This window comes from Lissotriton helveticus, chromosome 7, assembly GCF_964261635.1.
Source record: "Lissotriton helveticus chromosome 7, aLisHel1.1, whole genome shotgun sequence".
Taxonomy (NCBI): Eukaryota; Metazoa; Chordata; class Amphibia; order Caudata; family Salamandridae; genus Lissotriton; species Lissotriton helveticus.
Genome location: NC_136068.1, coordinates 702,252,853 through 702,273,897, shown reverse-complemented (window position 1 = coordinate 702,273,897; position 21,045 = coordinate 702,252,853). Strand labels below are relative to the sequence as shown.

The following is a 21,045-nucleotide window of genomic DNA, read 5'->3' as shown; positions in this document are numbered from 1 at the left end:
GAATTTTAAAGATGGGCAAAAAAGCCCAAGCAATTGATGGACTGTGCTGTGTTTAAATGCCAATAACATCACACACACACTAATAGTAGCTTCTTTATACATGCTCTAGGTGATTCTTCTACAGTCACTGCTTAACCCGACCTCATGGCTAACGGACCCTTATAGGAACACTGGCTAGCACATCTGCACTCACAGGTTTGATTATATTCTCAGACTGACGCCTTGTAATGCGTCCTCAAACCATCAAAGGCTTAAGCATACTTGTACTGAAAATTCTTAATGCAAAATCAGTGTTCCCATTAGCTGTATATTACGATGGTCATTTACTAGCATTTCTGCATAGGTGCTGGTGGGGGTCAAAGCAGTATAAAACAATACAAACCATTGCAGTTATTTACTTACCACTGAAAAGGCCAGCGGGTGCAGCGGAATATTGTGCTGTGAGAGTACAAGTGCAACCATTAGTTATCTAGGCCTACGTAATCTCACTCACACTGGAAAATGTCTACAGCGCTGGGATTATGTAAAACACGAGACACCACTATACTAACAGCATGCAGCACTAGTTTTCTCAATCATGCATCAGTCATTCTCTGGACAGCAACTGTCCAGGCGATATTAGGCTCAGCCATGTTTGCCTACATCTCCCAGTGCCTACGATGTCTGTGGACGCCACTGCAAGCACCAATCTCACTTTGTTAATGGACAAGTTCTTTACAAAGGCTCCTGTTTTACCAATGACATGACCTAACTGCATATTTCTTGCACATTTCTCAGAAAATACCAGTTCTATATGGAGGACACTGGATTTAGAACTAGGAATTACTGGATCCTTCCTTTAGCTCGGCATCAACCCCAAGTGCAATTTTTGACAAATCATTTCAAGTTATTTCAGCTGTGACTAAAAAGCCACAAGACGAATAAACTGCATACACCAGTTTAAAAAACAAAAACGGTTTACTCATAAGCTTACGGTACACGCGAGGTGGGTGCAGACGGAGGTACAAATTGGCCCTGGCACATCTCAGACTGCACCACAAGGGGAGCAGGCAGGCTACTGGCTCCCTTCACCATGATTGCTCTCCCTGAATCCAGCCCCTCACTCAATAACCCGCCCCCCAGCACTAATACTTCCCAGCTCCAGGAGCGGCTTGTGTCAGGGAAGAGTGGCAGGGAGGGAGGGGTCAGGGAAGGGGATAGGGGCCGAGGGGGAAAGGAAGGACGACTCATGAAAATAAAAAAAAACAATTAAAAAACGTACCTGCTGCCTGCCGCATTATGCTCTTCTGCTCCGCTCCATCTGCAGGCACAGGCTCCCAGACTCCCCTGTGTCCAATCCAGATGCTGCTCTGCCAGCAGCAGCAAGATTGGCCTGGGTGCCCTTTGTTTGCACTCCCGGAGAGACTGGGAGCCTGTGCCTGCTGTCTCCAACCCGGCAACACAGCTGGGGCACGAGACAGCTCAGTGCGCATATCAGTTTGCCCATCCTGTGACAGCCGGTCAAACCGACATGCAGGCTGACAACAGTGCCCACCACTCCCCCTCATCACTGTTACCCAGAAGACCCCACCCTCAAAGCCCGAGAAGGAAAAATAAAATGATAGTAAACACGCGTTATTATCATTTTATTTTTAGGTCGAGCTCAGCAATACGAAGCATTGCATCTAGCTCGACAACTATAGCCGCCCGTCTCCTTGGAATCTGAGACAGGGGTCGGGCACGAGCATCGACTTCACCTCGTGGGCGCGCACGCCCAGCCCGGCGCCGTGCACATCGCCTGCCTAAGATTCCCTGAAGCGCGCACATGCACAGACACATACATACACGCAGGCACACACACTGCATGCACACACGCACACACGCGCACACACGCACACACCCACACACCCCCTGCCCCTCCCCCCCTTACCTCACGGGCCTCTTGTCCACACGCGGGGCTTCCTTCGTTAGCAGGGCTTCCTTCGTTCATGGGAGCCTCGGCTCCTCTGCCAGCACAACGCGGGACTCCCCTTAGGCTTGGGAGCCCCGCAGTAGTATCTGCTGGTCTTTACCCGGGCCCCCTCCTGGGACCCGGGACTTCAGATGCTGCCCTTTGCTTTCGGGCCGGGGCTACTTAGAACGAAACTTAGGAATGGGCGCGCATGCGCACCCAGCCCGGATACTAAAAGCAGCTCAGTATCCGGGCTGGGTGCGCACGCGCGCCCATGCGGGTTCTCTAGCTTTCATTTCATAGGGGTGAGTGCTCCCACCTCCGGCGCGTGAACGTGCAGGTCCGCAAATCCCTCGCACCAGGCTTTCAGCGTGACCAGATGGGATTTACCAAGAATGCAGCACGTATGTTTTAAATACAGACATGGATTTAAGATGAATTTTTTATCATGAGTGACCTATAGCAGCGACAGTGCATTTTTAAATTGCCTACTTGCCTCCACGCCTCTTCGCGACACCTATTTTTTTTTGGTAAGTGTGTCTGTGAGGCATGGGAGACACCTCGAAATATGACGAATCCGCGGGTTGGGGCGGGGAGGGGAGACAGAGCAGGGGAGGGCAAATGTCAAAATCGGTGCTTTCTCGCTCTCATTTTAAAATCATTCTGCGCTCGTCGCGGAATGAAAATTCGTGACATTTTATCTCAGCGGCATTCATCATGCGGTGCCGTGCGGGAGGAGGAGGCTTTGTGCGCAGTTCTGAACCTCGCTCTTTCTCTCTCATCCACCCTCTCCCATCCCCTCTCTCTCCCGTGTTGCTTGTTTTTTAAGTTTTCAGAAGTTCTCATAGGACTGTGAAAGTCCAAGCGAGCTCCTGGAAACAAAGGTGAATTACAAAAAATAATTTAAAAAATGAAATGTATTCCAAATGTAGGAGGAATCATTTGTGTGAATTTCGGAAATTGGGTGTTTTTAACCAGGTATATAGATGCCATGAGCTGCCTAAACTACCCATGTACTTTGCCTGGTCTCTCAGATTCTGCCAGTTAACAGTTAATAGCCCCTCCACCCTCCCTCGAGAGGCGCTACTAATGAATGCGCCTTGCTTCACACTTGTTTCCTCCTCCTGTTCTGAGGAGTTCACACCACAGCATCCTTCCATCGGGTGCGATTCTCCGAACTGGATATAAATGACGGTCCGTGGCAAGTTCTCAACAAAAGCAGCACGTGCTGAGGAGACAACTGGCGACAGGCTACTGTGTGTTAAACTGTGAACACACACACTTCCTGCAGACATGATGCTCACTGCCAGAGCTAATCTCCTGAAAGCCATTACAGATATTTACAGCTTTTAATTCCTACAGCCTCACGCCGCCATTAAAATGCACGTACAATCATTTTCGTTTGGCTGATAGAACTAAGGGCAAAAATGCATAATATGCTGTGATGTCACATGTGTCATTTTGCAGCTGAAATTACTCTCTTTGACTATGGCATTGTAAGCTCTTCTGGATGCCTTTTATAATACAAGGTATGTAATGTTATGTTGATTTGTATAGCGCACTAATCACCCGCGAGGGTATCCAGGCGCTTGGAGAGGTGTGTAGGTGTGAGGTCCCCTATGTGATTGCACGAAGAGCCAGGGCTTCAGCTTCACGCGGAACTCAGAAGTGAAATTCACAATTTCGAGGATGTTAACAGATGATAAATGCACTCTCCGCAGTTATGATATGAACTTGTTTTGTATATAGTGGTATTGTAAAGCACTTTAGGCTGCATGTCTGCAATTCCTAAGTGCTATGAATAACGTATTATTATTACCGAGTATAATAACATTTCATTTACACGCATGAAAACATTTGTTTTCTACCAGAAGTTGCACTCCTGACCTAAAGATCGTAGCATATACTGGGATGCACTCCCGTTTTATTATCACGAATTTTTTATAAATTTTCCTTTTTCTGTTTTGTTATTCTTGGCATGAAAAAAAAAATAGTTCGGAATTCAAAGAAATCATATTGCTGTGAAGCAGAAATTAACTATATGTCTCCGTCAGCAATAGACTATCAGGTTGCAAAGCAGAAAGCATCTATGTTACTCAATTGCCTTCTCCAGATCCGGACTATTCTCAAGATACAGCAATTTATGATTGCATGAGCACATGCAAAGATGTATGAGAAAAGGAGGCGTGCTACAATACCCACAACCGATCAAACAAGCATTTGCAATGCAATAGGTCTCGCATTTACGCAAGCTTGACCTATTGGCATTGTAAATGACAATGGCTTTTAAGATGTTACAATAACCAAAACATAAATAAAAGGCAATATCATTTACAATACAAATAGCTCAAACTCTGGCAAATGCGAGACCTATTGCATTGCAAATGCTTGTTTACATTTTAGGCTGCTGGCGGTGGGGAGGGGGGGGTGATACTCCTCCACCATAGAGGAGGAGCCACCGATGACCACCTCTGAACAGGTTGTATATCTTCTGGTTTATTTCCAGAATCACGTAAATTAAAGGAAAAGTGCTCAGTAGTTCATGGTCAACATGGTTGTTCTCCATGCCAGGGATAAAAACGCATAATGTACTGCTGTAGGTAAGGAATACAAGCTGGACTCTGAGATTCTAGACCTCTGACACCACCACACCTAAATCTGGGCAACTCATAATCAGGGCTTTAGAGCTTTTCTATCAATCCTATTAACTTCCAAAGGATACATAGAGCTGAAGATGAATGACCTGATTCACAAAGTAACAGCTTATATTATGATTGTAAAGAATTCACAGGAGTGGGGGGCGTGACCAGGCTGCCGACCAAGCTGGCCGGGCAGCGCTGAAGCTCTGCCAGTGATTGATGAAGTTCGTCCATCATGCTATTTCTCCTGGCCAAGATCAGAGCGGGACAATGCGGCTGTCTGCTGGAGAACCCCCGCAATCATCTGAGCCATAGGTGGAGTCTAAGCTTCCATAATTGCGGCAGCAGAAGCAGATGTGGTCCGAGGACAGAGCTGCAGTGCAGAGCAGGGTGCAGCCAGGGACTAGGCCGCGCGGGTCACTGCAGCGGAACACAGCTCCAGCGGGCATCCATTATCGGGTCGGCCTCGCAGGTGCCGCCGGACTGCAGGTAGGCCTGTTCTTCTTGCGAGCCCACCCCCCCTCTTGAGCGTTGCTGGTAGCCTGAGGCCCCATACTTGGCTGTGGTTCGGCCCCTTTAGCCCCCGGAGGCTCCGCCGCGATAGGGGCTGCAGGTGAGCCTGGGGGCCAGCCACCCGGCTGTTGGTGCTGGACTGGGGGGCTGCGGGGGATTAGGACTTGTCTGGCGGTGCCTGGGGCTGATTCGGACTTATCGGGTGCCAGAGAGCACTGTTGGATGCTCAATGCACGTTTTTGGAGCTCCAAGGAGACTGAGCCCATTTATTACCGCCCTGATGATTCTGTGACATGGCTGTTAATGGTGCCGAAGATGGGAGCTACTGAAGTGCCCCGGTGACAGCTTGTAATGACCTATTCTTTCTACATATTCCTGTGATACAGATGGGCAACTACATTGACCTATTGTCTGCAGGGTCCTGTGTGGTCTTTGAGTCGTAGTGGGCCCATACTTGCTCCTGTCTGTTGCGGCCGTGACCTCAATTTGTGCCCTGGGCCAAGCTGGCAGCTAGACGGAATGGGGTGAAAGGACCCCAAACATCGCCTACTACAGTCTGGGAAACCTGCTGAGCAATTGGTTGAGTCTGGTGGCGGCATGGCGGATGGGGGCATGGAGGACACTGGCCCTAATGAGGCCCCATATATGTGGAGTAACAATCCCAGGCATATATCAAAACAACGACCAATAGATTAAACAAAACAAACTAGTGCAGTTTATAGGAAATATACATTTTTAATTTGATTAAAAAGGATTTAATAAAAAACAGTGCATTGATCAGAAATGATAAAAGATTGTATAATAATACATATATATTCACAAAACAATTTAATTAAAAAGGAGGTCAGGTGGCATCCGGTCGACGCGTTTCGACATAAAATATGCCTTCATCGGGACTTAAACCATCCAATTTCTAAATTTATGTAAATGTACACGAACAATACTGTTCACCATTTATTTTGACCTGCAACACGGCTGTATAGACGATCTCTCATCGGTTTCAAAATTTGAAGATTTATTTGTGGTTTTCTTGTGTTTTTCATTAAAGTATCATAGGAACTTTCGTTGTCTTGGGTGTTTTTAGGTTACAATAAGAACCGATGACACTATCCCTCAGGGGATTATGCTCCGTTCGTCATCTGGGGTCAATGAAAACGGCTGAGTACCACATCTAGGCCACCCGTGTGCGGAATAACGTCCTAAAATCTTGAAGTGATATTATTTAGTGGTACCGCTTCGTTCACGTGCGTAGAGCTAACACTTTTGAAAGGCACCGAACTCCTACGTTCTTTTATATTTATCCAGTTCCTAATTTTGCATAAAACGGTTTTCCCCACGTGATTCAGTTCTGAGTGCGTGTCGGTGATGTCGTGATATTAAATCTTTTTCAGTATTCAATTCCCGTAGCTCCTGGAGTCTACGGCGGAGACGTCAAAAATCCGTCTTCTTTTAAAATTACCATCACACGTCACTCCTGACGTTCACACGGGGGCACCGATGAGTCAAGATCTGCTGCCGATGGGTCAGATTATTCAGAGAGAACACCTAATGAGGCCCCAACAGCCTCAAATACACAGCTGCTAGAAATGCGGGCAGGTTTTAAGAAACTTGAGGGCCGCTTTGACACGCTTGATAAGTGGCTGGAGGGCATGGGCGCCAAGCTGGACATACATGGAGGCGCTTAGATACGGTGGAGGGCAGGGTGTTGGATTTGGAAGATGGCACAGTTCAATCTACCAAGCGAGTAGACCGCATGGAAAAAATTCTTAGGGAGGTGGCCATCAAGAACGAGGACTTGGAGGCGTGCAGTAGGCTCAATAATGTTCGCATCCTGGGGGATCCGGAGTCATCCGACACAGACCATATGGATAAGTTTGTGGAGTCCCTACTCACAGCCATTTTTAGGTCTCGCCTGTCAATGCGCTTGCGCATTGAGCTTGCGAGAATATAGGGGCTTATCCAGAGCTTAACCAAATGGGCGATTTCATGCAGTGCCTGTGAAAAGCAAGCTCAATGCGCAAGCGCATTGACCTAAAATGCGCGTGCACATGAAAGCCAGCCATCTGCCGCCAGCAGCTTCACCGCCCCCTGCTGCATCAAAGGCTTTCGGCCGTGTCACATTTCTCCTCCCCCTCCCCACAGCAATGCCAAGAGCTTTCACTTTCACGGCCGCCAGGCAGTGTCTCTCGTTTCTTCTCCCCTTTCCCTCCTCCCCACTCGCTCATCAAAGGCTGCTCACTCTCCTTCTCCCCCGCCCCCACCCCATCCGACTTGTTTTTGCGGGCCGTGTCCCTCGTTTTTTAAAATCTTGTTGATAAAGAAGCCTTCACTTCCACCTTTCTCGTAGAAAGGGCCCATTGCTCCCTGGGTCCCTGCCCTAACCCTGCCTGCCCTCCTAGGCCTATCATTGCCCAACTGTTAAATTTCCGGGACAGAGACACTGTGTTGAGGTTGGCGAAAGAGTGGGGCTCCATCACATGACAGGGCTTGACACTTGCTTTATACCCAGATTTCACTATCATGGTTCAGGTCGCAAGGAGGAAGTACGCTGGCGTGAAGGCCACGCTGCGGAACCTGGGCATAAGATATGGCATGCTGTACCCAGCTCGACACCAAGTAGACTTTGATGGCCGAACTTGTGTATTTGACACTGCCACCGCGGCCCAGGAATTGTGCAGGGACTACAAGGGAAATAGCAGCAGCCACAAGAATAAGGCCTTATCTGGGGCATCAACTCCTAACAATGGCTCGGCTGCCAGTGTAGACTTATTTTCTAATGAGTAATGTTGGTAATTTGCATGGACGTACTGCAGCTAATTGTTGCATGCACTCCCTTATTATTGGGCGAAGGACATGTTTTTGCATGATTTTGCAAGTTGGGTAAATGGTGTGGTGTTGCCACGACCCAAGTGTTGATCAATTTGTGTGTGTTTCAATTTTGTGATATGTATATTGTACTGATTCAGCTAGGTTTACGAGGGTGTTTACATGATTCAGGTTCATGGTTTTTCACTGGGGATAATCCCTGTGTTATGTTGCACTGGGAATGGGTGGGGAGTGGTGAGGGACATGGTAGATTCCTGGGGTTGCTAATAGTTCTCCCATTGTTTATTCACTGCAGCATTACACGTTCCTATTGTATTGCACAAGCTCACTCACTGCCCAGACCACTAGGATGTCTGATCGGGGTAGGTTAACATCATTTTAGGATCTCACATTAATCACCTGGAACGTAACGTCCGAGGGCTTAATAATGCTAAGAAAGGTAGACAGGTCTTGCATTATCTTAAGCAGCACCAGGTACACATCGCTTTCTTGCAGGAAACTCACTTGCCTAGAGCCCTCACCACTACTTTCGCCTTGGGCTGGGGTCCACACCACTACTTTGCTGGCTATAGCACATATGCCCAGGGTATGGCTGTCCTGATATATAAAAGGGTCCCTTTGCACTTTATGAAAGCGTACACGGACAGGGAGGGGCGTTACACTTTGGAAGAGGGTCTCCTGATGGGTTATCGGATTGCGTTCATCTGCATATACGCACCTAATGTTGATTGCCCGGAATTCTTCCAAGAGCTTCATGCACAGCTTTTACAACTGGAGGCAGACTATATATGTTCGGGGGTGACTTTAATCTTTGGATCCGGTGAAAGACAGTACATCTAAATCCCCGGATACTAAGCGACGGTCACGCCACGTTTTGGTTGACATGTGTGACTCCAGCGGCCATGTGGACATGTGGCACCAGCATATTCCGGGAGACGCTGTGTTTATTCACTATGCTGCTCAATATGGCACCTGGACCAGATTAGATTTTTGGCTTGTCTCCTCCAACTTCGCTTCATGGTATAGGTCATCCCAGCATCTCCCGAGCACTTACTCCAACCATTCCCTTGTGGTTTTGCGTGTACATACACCCAGACCAGAGGGTTCTGAGAGGGTGTGAAGGTTCCCTGGACATGCCCTGATGTATGTGGTGTTTCGATTTGAACTTAGGGAGGCTATTATTGTCAACTTCAAGCTTAACAAAGGCTCTGTGAGCTCGTGGCCCACTCTCTGGGAGGCGTTTAAAGCCTCCATGCATGGCATTTGTATTTCTAAGCACTCAGGAGTACATAAAGATGTGCGTGGCTCGATCGTGAGCTTCTCACTGAATTTAAAGACGCAGCTGAATGAAAGTCATTTTTTAAGCAAATTTGCCGTTGCTAGGCGATACGGGGAAGGAGATAGACCAGGCTGCATGTTAGCGCTTCTAACCAGAGCGTCGGTTGGATGGTCATACACCACCTAAACACGTTCCACCACAGGTCACACCCTGTACAGCACCTTTGAGATCCGAGATGAATTTCTATCCTACTATGCCACTTTGTATACCACTCGGGTGACACAGGATGAAGTGGACCGTGATAATTATCTTGCAGAGATTGCAATGGTGTGGCTCGAGACGTTTATGCAGCAGATCCTGGCGGAGCCTTTCTCCGTTGAGGAGATTGGCTGCTCTATTGATGCCATTAATGGTTCGACGGCTCTGGGCCTTGACGGTTTTATTGACGTCTTTTATAAAACCTATAAGGATTTGCTTTCGCCCATTCTACTGGAAGCGCTAGACTGCAAGGTTCTCCTCCTACTTTACGTGAGGCTATCATAATTCTTCTTTCAAAGACCGGGAAAGACCCAACTTCATGCAGCTCGTACAGGCCTTTATCACTTTTAAATCTAGATTATAAAATATTAGCCAAGATGATCACATTATGACTGGCCCTATTATTGGACCGTATTATTTCCTCGGCTCAGTCAGGCTTTGTCCCTCACAGGTCTATGGTGTGAAAACCTGCGTAGGTTGTTTGCGGTCATACATTGGATCCACTTTGTAGTCCCGGCGGCCGTGGTCCTATTGGATACTGAAATGGCTTTTGACTTCTTGGAGTGGCCTTTTTTCCTTGCGGTAATGAGGAAGCTTGGTATCCCAAAGGGATTTATTGATCTCACAGCATTGTTGTGTGCCGCCCCAACCGCTAGGCTCCGTCTGAACGGTACACTGTCCTCCTCAGTCACGCTCACTCATGGCACCCGGCAGGGATGTCTACTCTCTCTGCTGCTTTTTATATTAGCAATGGACACATTGGTTCATCATTTCCAGGAATGGCATCTGCACAGGGGTCTCCAGTTCAAAACGGGCCCACTTTTAATCTCTCTGTATGCAGATGATATTATTCTGTATGTCCGTCGCCCCCAAGAGAATTTGGAACTGCTTATCAGAGAGATAGTTAGGTTTGACGGATCCTCTGGGCTGGGTATTAATTGGGGAAAATACGAGATTTTCCCCCTCACACAGGCCACTGCTCGCTGGAAGTGTGAATTCCCACTTGCGTGGTGCGAGGAGTAGGTCAGGTATTTTGGGGTACAGATACGCAGAGACACTGAGCAAATAATCCGGCTAAACTATGGCCCTGCGGTACATAACCTGGAACAGCAAGTAGAGTGTTTGTCAAAGCTCCTGCTATCCCTGGCGGGCCGTGTAGCCCTGGTAAAGATGTCTGTCCTTCCGAGATTCTGGTATCTATTCCACAACATACCCATTCCCCTCCCCACCACTTTCTTTTGTGCGCTGGGATCTCATCTCATCAGCTTGGTCTGGGGGGCGGACGGCCCTGAGTTAGCTGGGACACCTTGTCTTTACCATATGTGAGGGGTGGGTTTGGGGTCCCTAATTTCCAGGTATACTATTTAGTTGCTCAGTGTAGCTTTGCTCACTCCTGGTATCATCATGATGCAAGGATTCCCTACTCTAGGCCTGAGGCTGATCTGGTGCTTCTGGCTCTATTAAGCTCTGCGTTCCCGAGGGGATTCCCCAGAGATCCCAGTGATATTCAGACAGTCTCCACCAATAGCTGGGCCTGGCGCAAATTGGCTGAAGTGACAGGGGAAGGTGTTTTGTGTTCATCGGAAATCCCTGTGGCGATTAACCCTTGGCTTCCCATCACAGAAGAAAAATTAGTGTAGCACACACTTGCAGCATATTCCATGACTAAATTTGGGGATTTGTTCCCGGGGGGACATGTATTTTGTAGTACTGATTGTGGTCGCTTTAGCGAGGCCACATTCAAGGACCATTTTGTTTTTGCTCAAATAGGAAGGGCGATACGCGCCGCGATTTGGGAGTACACGCTGGAGCCTGATTTCTTCCCTCCACCCACCCTCCAAATCACAAGCCCAGGGGAGAGCACTTAATTTCAAGATCATATAAAGCATGTATGACATTAATTCCTAGTAGGAACATCAAAATACGGGAGGCATGGTAGTGGGAACTTGGGCACCCAGTTCAGGATTCGTACTGGTCCTCCTGTTGTGAACAGACCAAGGAAGTCTCCTTAAATAGCAGACATAAGCTTATACATTTCAAATATTTGTGGAGGGTATATATGACCCCAGCTCAGTTACATGCTATTGATTCAAATTGCTCACACTATTGCCTCAAATGAGTTTTCCCACAGGCCGACTTTGCCCACCTGACGTGGAATTGTGTTAAGTTTGGGATTTTTTGGAGATCCATATTTGAGACTTTATCACAAATGATTCACTTGGAAGTGTCCCCTATGCTGGAGCTTGCTTTGCTGGGATTCGTGGGGGGAGGGCTTTCTAATTAGATCCGTAAATTCTCAGCCATTGCCCTTCTGCTTGCAAAGAGGGAGATAGCACTTAAATGGGCTAGCAGAGCACCGCCTATGGTCAGGGACTGGCTCCATAGTCTTACATACTACAATACTAATTGTGAGCTATATACCAGCACTCGACCTCTTGCCTCCCGTCCGAAAGATATTTGGGAGCCGCTCAAAGCATTCTTGCTGGGAACTAGCACCGCCTCTGCTACACAACCACCCAATGGGATAGTCCCCATCTGAGTGGGGTAATTACAACACATTTCGTTTTATTGGGTTGCTATGATTCTCTACTGTGTCCCTGGGTTGTCTGCACTGTGTTGCTGCTTGGGATTATTCTGCTCTGGGTGAGCCAAGTGAGGACGTTCCAAATTTTGATGTGCAATATACCCTGTGAGATTACTCTGTTATGTACTTGTACGTGTTTAAATTGCAATTGCATTACTGTCTATTTGTGTTGCTGTTTCACAATTGTAATGAATAATCATGCTGGGTTGTAAACTATGAGAAAATGGAAAAATAAAGTAAAAAAAGAAAAGAATTCACAGGAGTCTTGATAAGCTTTGCAACTCTATACAAGTGTATACAGTTACACCTCATTACACCCCATGCAAGGGTTGAGACGTGAGCAGAACAACTTTGTGGCTATTGCAAACTACGGGTGTTACACCTAAACATCAAAGTTACAATATCAGTGGTAATACATTTCTAAGACACAATGTTTACAGTATCATTATATTGAGGTAATTAATGTTGGTGGTTAGGTAAGAATATCATGTTTCTAGTTTTTTTACAGTACTATCGAAGTTTAAATCCCCCGCTAAACCTTTTTTTGGCTATTTGGAGTAGTTCTCATAATGTATCCATGGCAAAGTTGCATCCTTTTCTTCCAACATCATGGGGATTTTATAGGTACCCAGGGTTTGTGGATTTCCCCGGAGGGGACCCAGATATTAGCCAAAATACAGCTAAATGGAGAGAAAGTGCTGCAGAAGAAAGTATCTGTTTTTCCTCTGCAAATGGTATCAACAAAGGGTTTGTGGTGCTGAAATCATCTTCCCGAGACAGGCAGACTTTTGTCTGAAAACCAAATTGTTTTTCATGGTTTGGGCATTTTACTGGGTCATAGCCTATTTTAGCTACTTTTTGTGTTTTTAACCTCCTTTTAGTTAGTTGTAGAAATGGGTGTGAAAGCAATAATGGATCCTGGAAAGCTATACATTTCTGAAAAGTAGACACAATTCCAAATTCAGCAATTGTGTGGATCTTTCAAGATTTTTTTTATAGAAACTAGCAATTGAAAATAAGACAAATTGAAAATAATTTGAAAAAAACAGCCATTTCTGCCAACGTTTTCACCTGTAACTTCTTCTAAGTATGACAGATTTTTTAAAGTAATATGCTATTGCATCTGCTGGATCATTCTGGTTGTGGGGATATATAGGACTTGTAGGTTCACCAAGAATCCGAGGAACCCAGAACCAATAACTTAGCTGCGTCTTGCAATGGTTTTTCATTGTGTACCAGGTATAGAGCAAATCATTTGGTAAAATATAAAGAGTGGAAAATAGTTATCACCTATGTATTTCTGAAATGGGAACAAAATATAGAGTTTAGAAGCAGCAGCTATTTGCACATCTCCAAAATTGTGGGTACTCATGCTTGCATGTGAATTATAGGACATTTTTTAAAGTGACTTCCTTTTAACTATCGTCTTACATTTGGAAGGCAGAAATGCATAGAAAGTCAACAGGTAATAACAGTTGCTCTACAATTCTGTGTTGCCCAAGTCTCCTGATAAAAGTGGTACTTCACTTGTGTGGGAATACCTAGTGCCCGCGACAGGAAACGGGCCAAAACACAACATGGACACACCACATTTTACAGTGAAAACTAACCCTTTTTTCGCAAATTACCTTGCTCTGGAATTTGAACCCTAGCTCAGCCGAACCTAGGGACACCTAGCAAACCTATACCTTTTTAAAAAATAGACACCCAGGGGAATCCAGGATGGGGGTGACTTGTGTGTCTCTCACCAGGTTCTGTTACCCAGAATCCCTTGCAAACCTCAAACTGTATTAAAAAAAAACACATTTTCCTCATATTTCTGTGATGAAAAGTTCTGGAATATGCGTGGATCCACAAAGTTCCACACACCCCGCATTTCCCAAAGTCTCCCGATAAAAATGGTAACTAACTTGTCTGGGTAGGCCTAGTGCCCATAACAGGAAACGGGCCAAAACGCAACGTGGATACAGCACATTTTTACAGTGAAAACTAACCCTTTTTTTGCAAAGTGCCTAGCTGTGGATTTTGAACCCTAGCTCTGGCGACACATAGGGCAACCTAACAAACCTATATATTTTTTAAAACTACACACCTGGGCAATCCTGGATGGGGTGACTTGTGTGGCTCTCCAGCATCCTTTATAAACCTCAAACTGTGTCAAAAAACACATGTGCCTCACATTTCACTGATGGAAAGTTCTGGAATCTGTGTGGATCCACAAACTTCCACCCACCCCACATTCTCCAGAGTCTCCCGATAGAAAGGGTACCTCTCTCGTGTGGGTGGGCCAAGTGGCTGTGGCAGGGAAGGTCCCAAAACGTATTGTGGAGACATCAAAATTACCTATCACAAAATGACCTGATTTTGTAAGGGGGAACCTGGGTTTTTGGCCCCGGGTTCAACGGCCATGTAGGGAAACCTGAAAAACCCATACATTTCTGAAAACTAGATACTCGGTGGAGTCAAGAGAGGTATGGCTTGCGTAGACACCCCAACATTTTCTACCCAGAATCCCCTGCAAACCTCAAATTTAACTGAAAAATCAAATTTTTCCCACATTTCTGTGTGGGAAAGTTGTGGGATCAATGGGCTGACATAAATTTTCTACCACTCAGCATTACCCCAGGTCTCCCGATAAAAATGGTACCTCACTCGTATGGGTGGGCCAAGTAGCTGCGACAGGCAAGGGCCCAAAGCATATTGTGGGGACATTAAAATAACCTTTCACAAAACGACCTGGTTTTGCAAGGGGGACACCTGGGTTTTTGGCCTCGGGCTCGGCGGCCATCTAGGGAAATCTACCAAACTCACACATTTCTGAAAACTACACACCCTGGGGAGTACAGGAAGGTATGTCTTGTGTTGATCCCATCATGTTCTCCTATCCAGAATCCCCTGCATACCTCACAATTAGCTGAAAAATACCACATTTTTCCTCACATTTCTGTGTGGGACAGTTGTGGGATCACTGGGATGACACAAATTTCTTACCACTCAGTGTTCCCCCAGGTCTCCCAATAACAATGTTACCTCACTCGTGTGGGTGGACCAAGTACCTGTGACTTGGAAGGGTAAAAAACATAGGGATTAAGGGTGTAGCACAGAAAATTCTAAGCGCTACACTTTTAAAAAATATATATTTTTAGGTGATTTTGCATTGGACGGCCACACAAGTGAGGTATCATTTTACTCAGGAGACCAAGGGGAATGCTGGATGGTCGTACATTTGTGCCGGCACAGTGATCCCACACAGAAATGTGAGAAACATGTGAATTTTTCATCTAAATCTGAGATTTATAGGGGATTCTGTGTAGGCAAAACATTGGGAGGTCCATGCAACCCATACCTTCCTGGACTCCCCAGGGTGTCTAGTTTTCAGAAATGTGTGGGTTTGGTAGGTTTCCCTAAATGGCCGCCGAGCCCGGGGCAAATACCCAGGTGACCCCCCTTGCAAAACCAGGTCATTTTTTTGATAGGTATTTTCTCCACAGAATGATTTGGGCCATTTCCTGTTGCGGCCACTATGCCTACCCACAGGCATAGTGAGGTACCACTTTTATGAGGAGACCTGGGGGCACGCTGGCTGGTAGGAAATTTGTACTGGACCGGTGATCCCACCATTTTGTTACACAGAAAAGTGGGGAACATTTGATTTTTGCAGGGGTTTCTGGGTAGGAAAATATTGGGAGATCCATGCTGGCCACACCTCCCTGGACTCCCCTGTGTGCCTAGATTTTAGAAATTCTGGATTTGGTAGGTTTTCTTAGACGGCCGCTGAGCCAGGGACCAAAAACGCAGATGACCCTCTTGAAAAACCAGGTTGTTTGTGATAAATAGGTGGGCACCTGTGTTTTTGGTCCCGGGTTTATGGACATCTAGGGGAGCCTAAAAAAACTAGACATTTCTGAAAACTAGACACCCGTGGAGTCCAGTGAGGTGTGGCTTGCGTTGATCCCCTAACATTTTCCTTCCAAGAATTCGTGCAAACCTCAAATTTAGCTAAAATGTCACATTTTCCTCTAATATCTGTATGGGAAGGTTGTGGGATCACAACACAAATTTGCCACCACTCAGCGTTTCCCTCAGTCTCCTGATAAAAAATATACCTTACATGTGTGGATGGGCCTATGACATGGAAGGGCCAACAACGTTTAGAGATTGAGGGGGCCCAAAACGGGTCCAGAAGGGCATTTCTTTATACATTTTTAGGCTGACGCTACTTTGGGCACCCACACAAGTGAGGTATCCTTTTTATCGGGAGACCACGGGGAATGTTGGGTAGTAGGAAATTTGTGCCTGCGCGATGATTCTACAACTTACCCACACAGAAATGTCAGGAAAATGTGACTTTTTAAGTAAATTTGAGGTTTGAGGGGGATTCTTGGTAAGAAAACGCTGGGGGATCCATGCAAGCCACACCGCCAGCCAAGAGTGAGTACATGCACACCACCATCCACACTCACCACCAGCCAAGCACCATCCATGCACACCTCCAGCCAAGCACCATCCACACACACCGCCAGCCAAGCGTCAACCATGCACACCGCCAGCCAAGCGCCATCCCCGTACACCGCCAGCCAAATGCTATCAATGCATGCAGTCAGCCAACCAATATCCACGCACACTGCCAGCCAAGCGCCACCCACGCGCTCTGCCAGACAAGCACCATCCCCACACACTGCCAGCCCAGCAGGGCCGGACTGGGAACAGCAACCAGCCAAGGCTGATTGCTGCTCGACTAGCCTGGGAGGGGTGCGTGCTAGTAAAAAGCACCGTTACCACCAATCTACACACCATCATCAAGACTTTTTAAGTAAATTTGAGGTTTGCGGGGGATTCTTGGTAAGAAAACGCTGGGGGATCCATGCAAGCCACACCGCCAGCCAAGAGTCAGTACATGCACACCACCATCCACACTCACCACCAGCCAAGCACCATCCATGCACACCTCCAGCCAAGCACCATCCACACACACCGCCAGCCAAGCGTCAACCATGCACACCGCCAGCCAAGCGCCATCCCCGTACACCGCCAGCCAAATGCTATCAATGCATGCAGTCAGCCAAGCAATATCCACGCACACTGCCAGCCAAGCGCCACCCACGCACTCTGCCAGACAAGCGCCATCCCCACACACTGCCAGCCCAGCAGGGCCGGACTGGGAACAGCAACCAGCCAAGGCTGATTGCTGCTCGACCAGCCTGGGAGGGGTGCGTGCTAGTAAAAAGCACCGTTACCACCAATCTACACACCATCATCAAGACTTTTTAAGTAAATTTGAGGTTTGCGGGAGATTCTTGGTAAGAAAACGCTGGGGGATCCATGCAAGCCACACCGCCAGCCAAGAGTCAGTACATGCACACCACCATCCACACTCACCACCAGCCAAGCACCATCCATGCACACCTCCAGCCAAGCACCATCCACACACACCGCCAGCCAAGCATCAACCATGCACACCGCCAGCCAAGCGCCATCCCCGTACACCGCCAGCCAAATGCTATCAATGCATGCAGTCAGCCAAGCAATATCCACGCACACTGCCAGCCAAGCGCCACCCACGCACTCTGCCAGACAAGCGCCATCCCCACACACTGCCAGCCCAGCAGGGACGGACTGGGAACAGCAACCAGCCAAGGCTGATTGCTGCTCGACCAGCCTGGGAGGGGTGCGTGCTAGTAAAAAGCACCGTTACCACCAATCTACACACCATCATCAAGACTTTTTAAGTAAATTTGAGGTTTGCGGGGGATTCTTGGTAAGAAAACGCTGGGGGATCCATGCAAGCCACACCACCAGCCAAGAGTCAGTACATGCACACCACCATCCACACTCACCACCAGCCAAGCACCATCCATGCACACCTTCAGCCAAGCACCATCCACACACACCGCCAGCCAAGCGTCAACCATGCACACCGCCAGCCAAGCGCCATCCCCGTACACCGCCAGCCAAATGCTATCAATGCATGCAGTCAGCCAAGCAATATCCACGCACACTGCCAGCCAAGCGCCACCCACGCACTCTGCCAGACAAGCGCCATCCCCACACACTGCCAGCCCAGCAGGGACGGACTGGGAACAGCAACCAGCCAAGGCTGATTGCTGCTCGACCAGCCTGGGAGGGGTGCGTGCTAGTAAAAAGCACCGTTACCACCAATCTACACACCATCATCAAGAGCGAGTCCACCCACACCATTAGCCAAGTGCAAGTCCACACACATCGCCATAAAAATGCCAGCCAAAGGTCAGTGCATGTAGACCGTCAGTCAAATTCCAGTTTACACACACACAAACTCTCCCTGGTTTCTAGCGGTTTTCTGCGCCCGCTTGGGTGCAGATGAGAATAAAAGTATCACTGAAACAGCCCTGATCTGCCTTCCGAGGGGCAGGAAGGCCTTTCTGCCGGTGGGGGCATTAGCATGCCCATTCTTGGCAGCCCCCACCCAAAACCAAAATCCCTATATACATATAAAAAAAACCTGGTGCCTAGTGTGCTGTGTGCCCCCTGGGGAGGCAGAAAGGCAGTGGTAATTTTTTTGGGGGGTGGGGGCATTGGCATGCCCATTTTGGGCTTCCCCACCTCTACCTATAAAAAAACAATCCCTGATACCTAGAGCGCTTTCTGCCCCCCGGGGGCAGATCAGGGGTGACTGCCCCACCTGCCAGTATCAAAATCAAGCAGTCAGACCGATGTACTGTAAGCCGGTCAGACAGCCACTGGCAGGCTGTCAGTAGTGGTCCAACTGGCATCCAAATGAGGCCCTTAATGTTTTACAAAAATATTAATTTATTTTAGTTTTTAATAATTTTTAAGTATTTCTTTTACTTTATTTTATTATGTTATGGGTATTTTGGGGCTTGGGTGAATCATTTATTTAATAATATTTGTTTAAAAATGTCTTTAATTTTTTTTAGATATATATCTTTTTATTTTGGTATATATTGCTTAGGTTTTTGAATTTTGCAGGGGTTTTGGTTGTGTAATTGTTGTAATTAAAGCTTGAGCCATGGAATGAGATGACCTCATGACAATCTAATGAGGTATTCTTTCCCTGGACGAGCTGCTGGAATGACCTGTGGAGATCGGTCGGTGGTTGCCAGACGGCAAATTCAAGCACAACTGTATACATGTCTTTAATGCTGGCGACGAGGGTGGGATCCAAACCCACGTGTGCAAAGCACAATGGATTAGCATGTTAGTTTCACTTATCAATTATCAATTTTCACAGGTATTGCATTCTTTAATTCGTTTCATTCCTTCATTTCTAAATTTTAAAGTTTAATTATTTTTTTAAATTATTTGCTGATGTTTATTTTGGTGTTTTTCATTATTTTGGGGTTCTGGTTGGTGAAATTTATAAAACATAATTTTTGTTTTTTTTAAATTGTATAGTTGTATAATTTTAAATAGTAAGTACATTATTTAAAGCTCTGGTTTCATACTAGTTGTTTGCGTGTGTAGTGTATTACTTTTTTTTAACTTATATTTTATTTGGTTAATTCTAATTTAACAAATGCTTTTATTTATTTTTAAAAGCATTTTTGTTACTTTTAACTTGGTCTGTTGGGTTTTAAAGGTTTTTCTGAGTGGTGTATTGGAGTGTATGATTAAAAATGTTAATTGTTTTTTTGAATTGGGGTTTATTGATGGAACTTTTATTGTTATAATAATTCATTTTTAGGGTGCAGAGACAGGTGTCTCACTGGTTACTGATTAGTTTTTAGAGTGCAGATGTGGATATTGCACTGGGTTACTACTGATTTAGATTTAAGGAGCAGCAATGGTTGTTGAACTCGGTTACAGATTTGTTTTTAGTGTGTTGGGATGGGTGTTGCACCAGGTTACTGATATGTTTTTAGAGCACTGGTGTGGGTGTTGTTCTGGGTTACTGATTAGTGTTCAGGGTGCAGGGATAGATGTTTCACTTGGTTACTAATTAGTTCTTAGTGCATCAATGTGGGTGTTGCACCAGGCTACTGATTGATTTTAGGGGAGAGTGATGTGTATTGCACAGGGTTATTGATTCGTTTTTAAGGGTCCGGGATGTGTGTTGAACCAGGCTACTGTTAAGTTTTTAGGGAGAACAGTATTTCCCTTTTTAGGTCGAGCCTGGGCAGTGTATGCGCTGCTTTGCGAGGCATGCTGTGTTCAGGTAGGGACTTGAAGCTCCATCCACACTCAGCCCATATTTTTCATTGGCTTGTGTCATTGTCCATTTTAAACTGTGGCTGTTCATTGGTCAATAGGCTTAGTAGTCTCTCCTTAGTATCGCCTTGTCTCATTTTCTGACCTCCCGTGTCAACACCCCTTGTTACATGTGTTGTTGCTCTGTAGGATTTAACTACAGTCTCCGAGTACTATTTTTTCAAATAGCGTTGTCCTGCATGCAATCCGCTCTCTCCTAACACTTTTTAAAATTATTATAGCAGTGGCGCCGAACAGGTCTTGCATTTGCAAGAGTTTTGGCAATTTAAATGAAAAAAAACTTTTATTTATCTGTTTTAAAAACAACACAAAAATAAAAAGCATTGTCATTTACAATGCCAATAGTTCTAACTTTCGTAAATGCCAGACCTTTTGCATTGCAAATGCTTGTTCACTGTTTTTACTATGCACATTTTTCTAGTTGACACCTGGAAAAATGTGCAATGGACACAAACCCGGGAAGAATGCAAGACAACAATGTCGTGCAATACAGCTTGAAAATGATTTCAAAGTAAGTATGGAACACAGTTGTAAATAGTCAAGCGACTTTCCCAAAGGCAAGGGACACAACAAGATCAGTTGAGCCTGTCCATCATCAACTTCCTTCATCTCGACGTGTGCATGTACCCTCTTCAGCTATTTCACCGAACGCTCCCTCCTGACTGAAATAGGCCCTTGTTTTCTGAAATCATTTCCGAAAGAACTCATGCCTGGTGATGTCACCAGATGCCGGGGTGCAATTACAGCCTTATTAAGGGCCACAGCAGAGGTTTCGTTTTGCATAGTTCTACTGTAAGTAATCCGGCAG

At 46.4% G+C, this 21,045-nt stretch overlaps 1 long non-coding RNA gene across 1 annotated transcript in view; it reads right to left on the bottom strand.

The window, feature by feature from the left end:
* The window catches only part of LOC144766983 (uncharacterized), a 109,489-nt gene extending 107,391 nt beyond the window's left edge, over nt 1-2,098 (bottom strand). Inside the window, exons 1-2 of the long non-coding RNA XR_013598013.1 lie at nt 1,910-2,098; nt 403-438 (exon numbers count right to left, since the gene is read on the bottom strand). This is a non-coding gene — a long non-coding RNA (uncharacterized LOC144766983). The remainder of the gene's footprint in view (nt 1-402; nt 439-1,909) is intronic.
* Between the last annotated feature and the right edge of the window lie 18,947 nt (nt 2,099-21,045).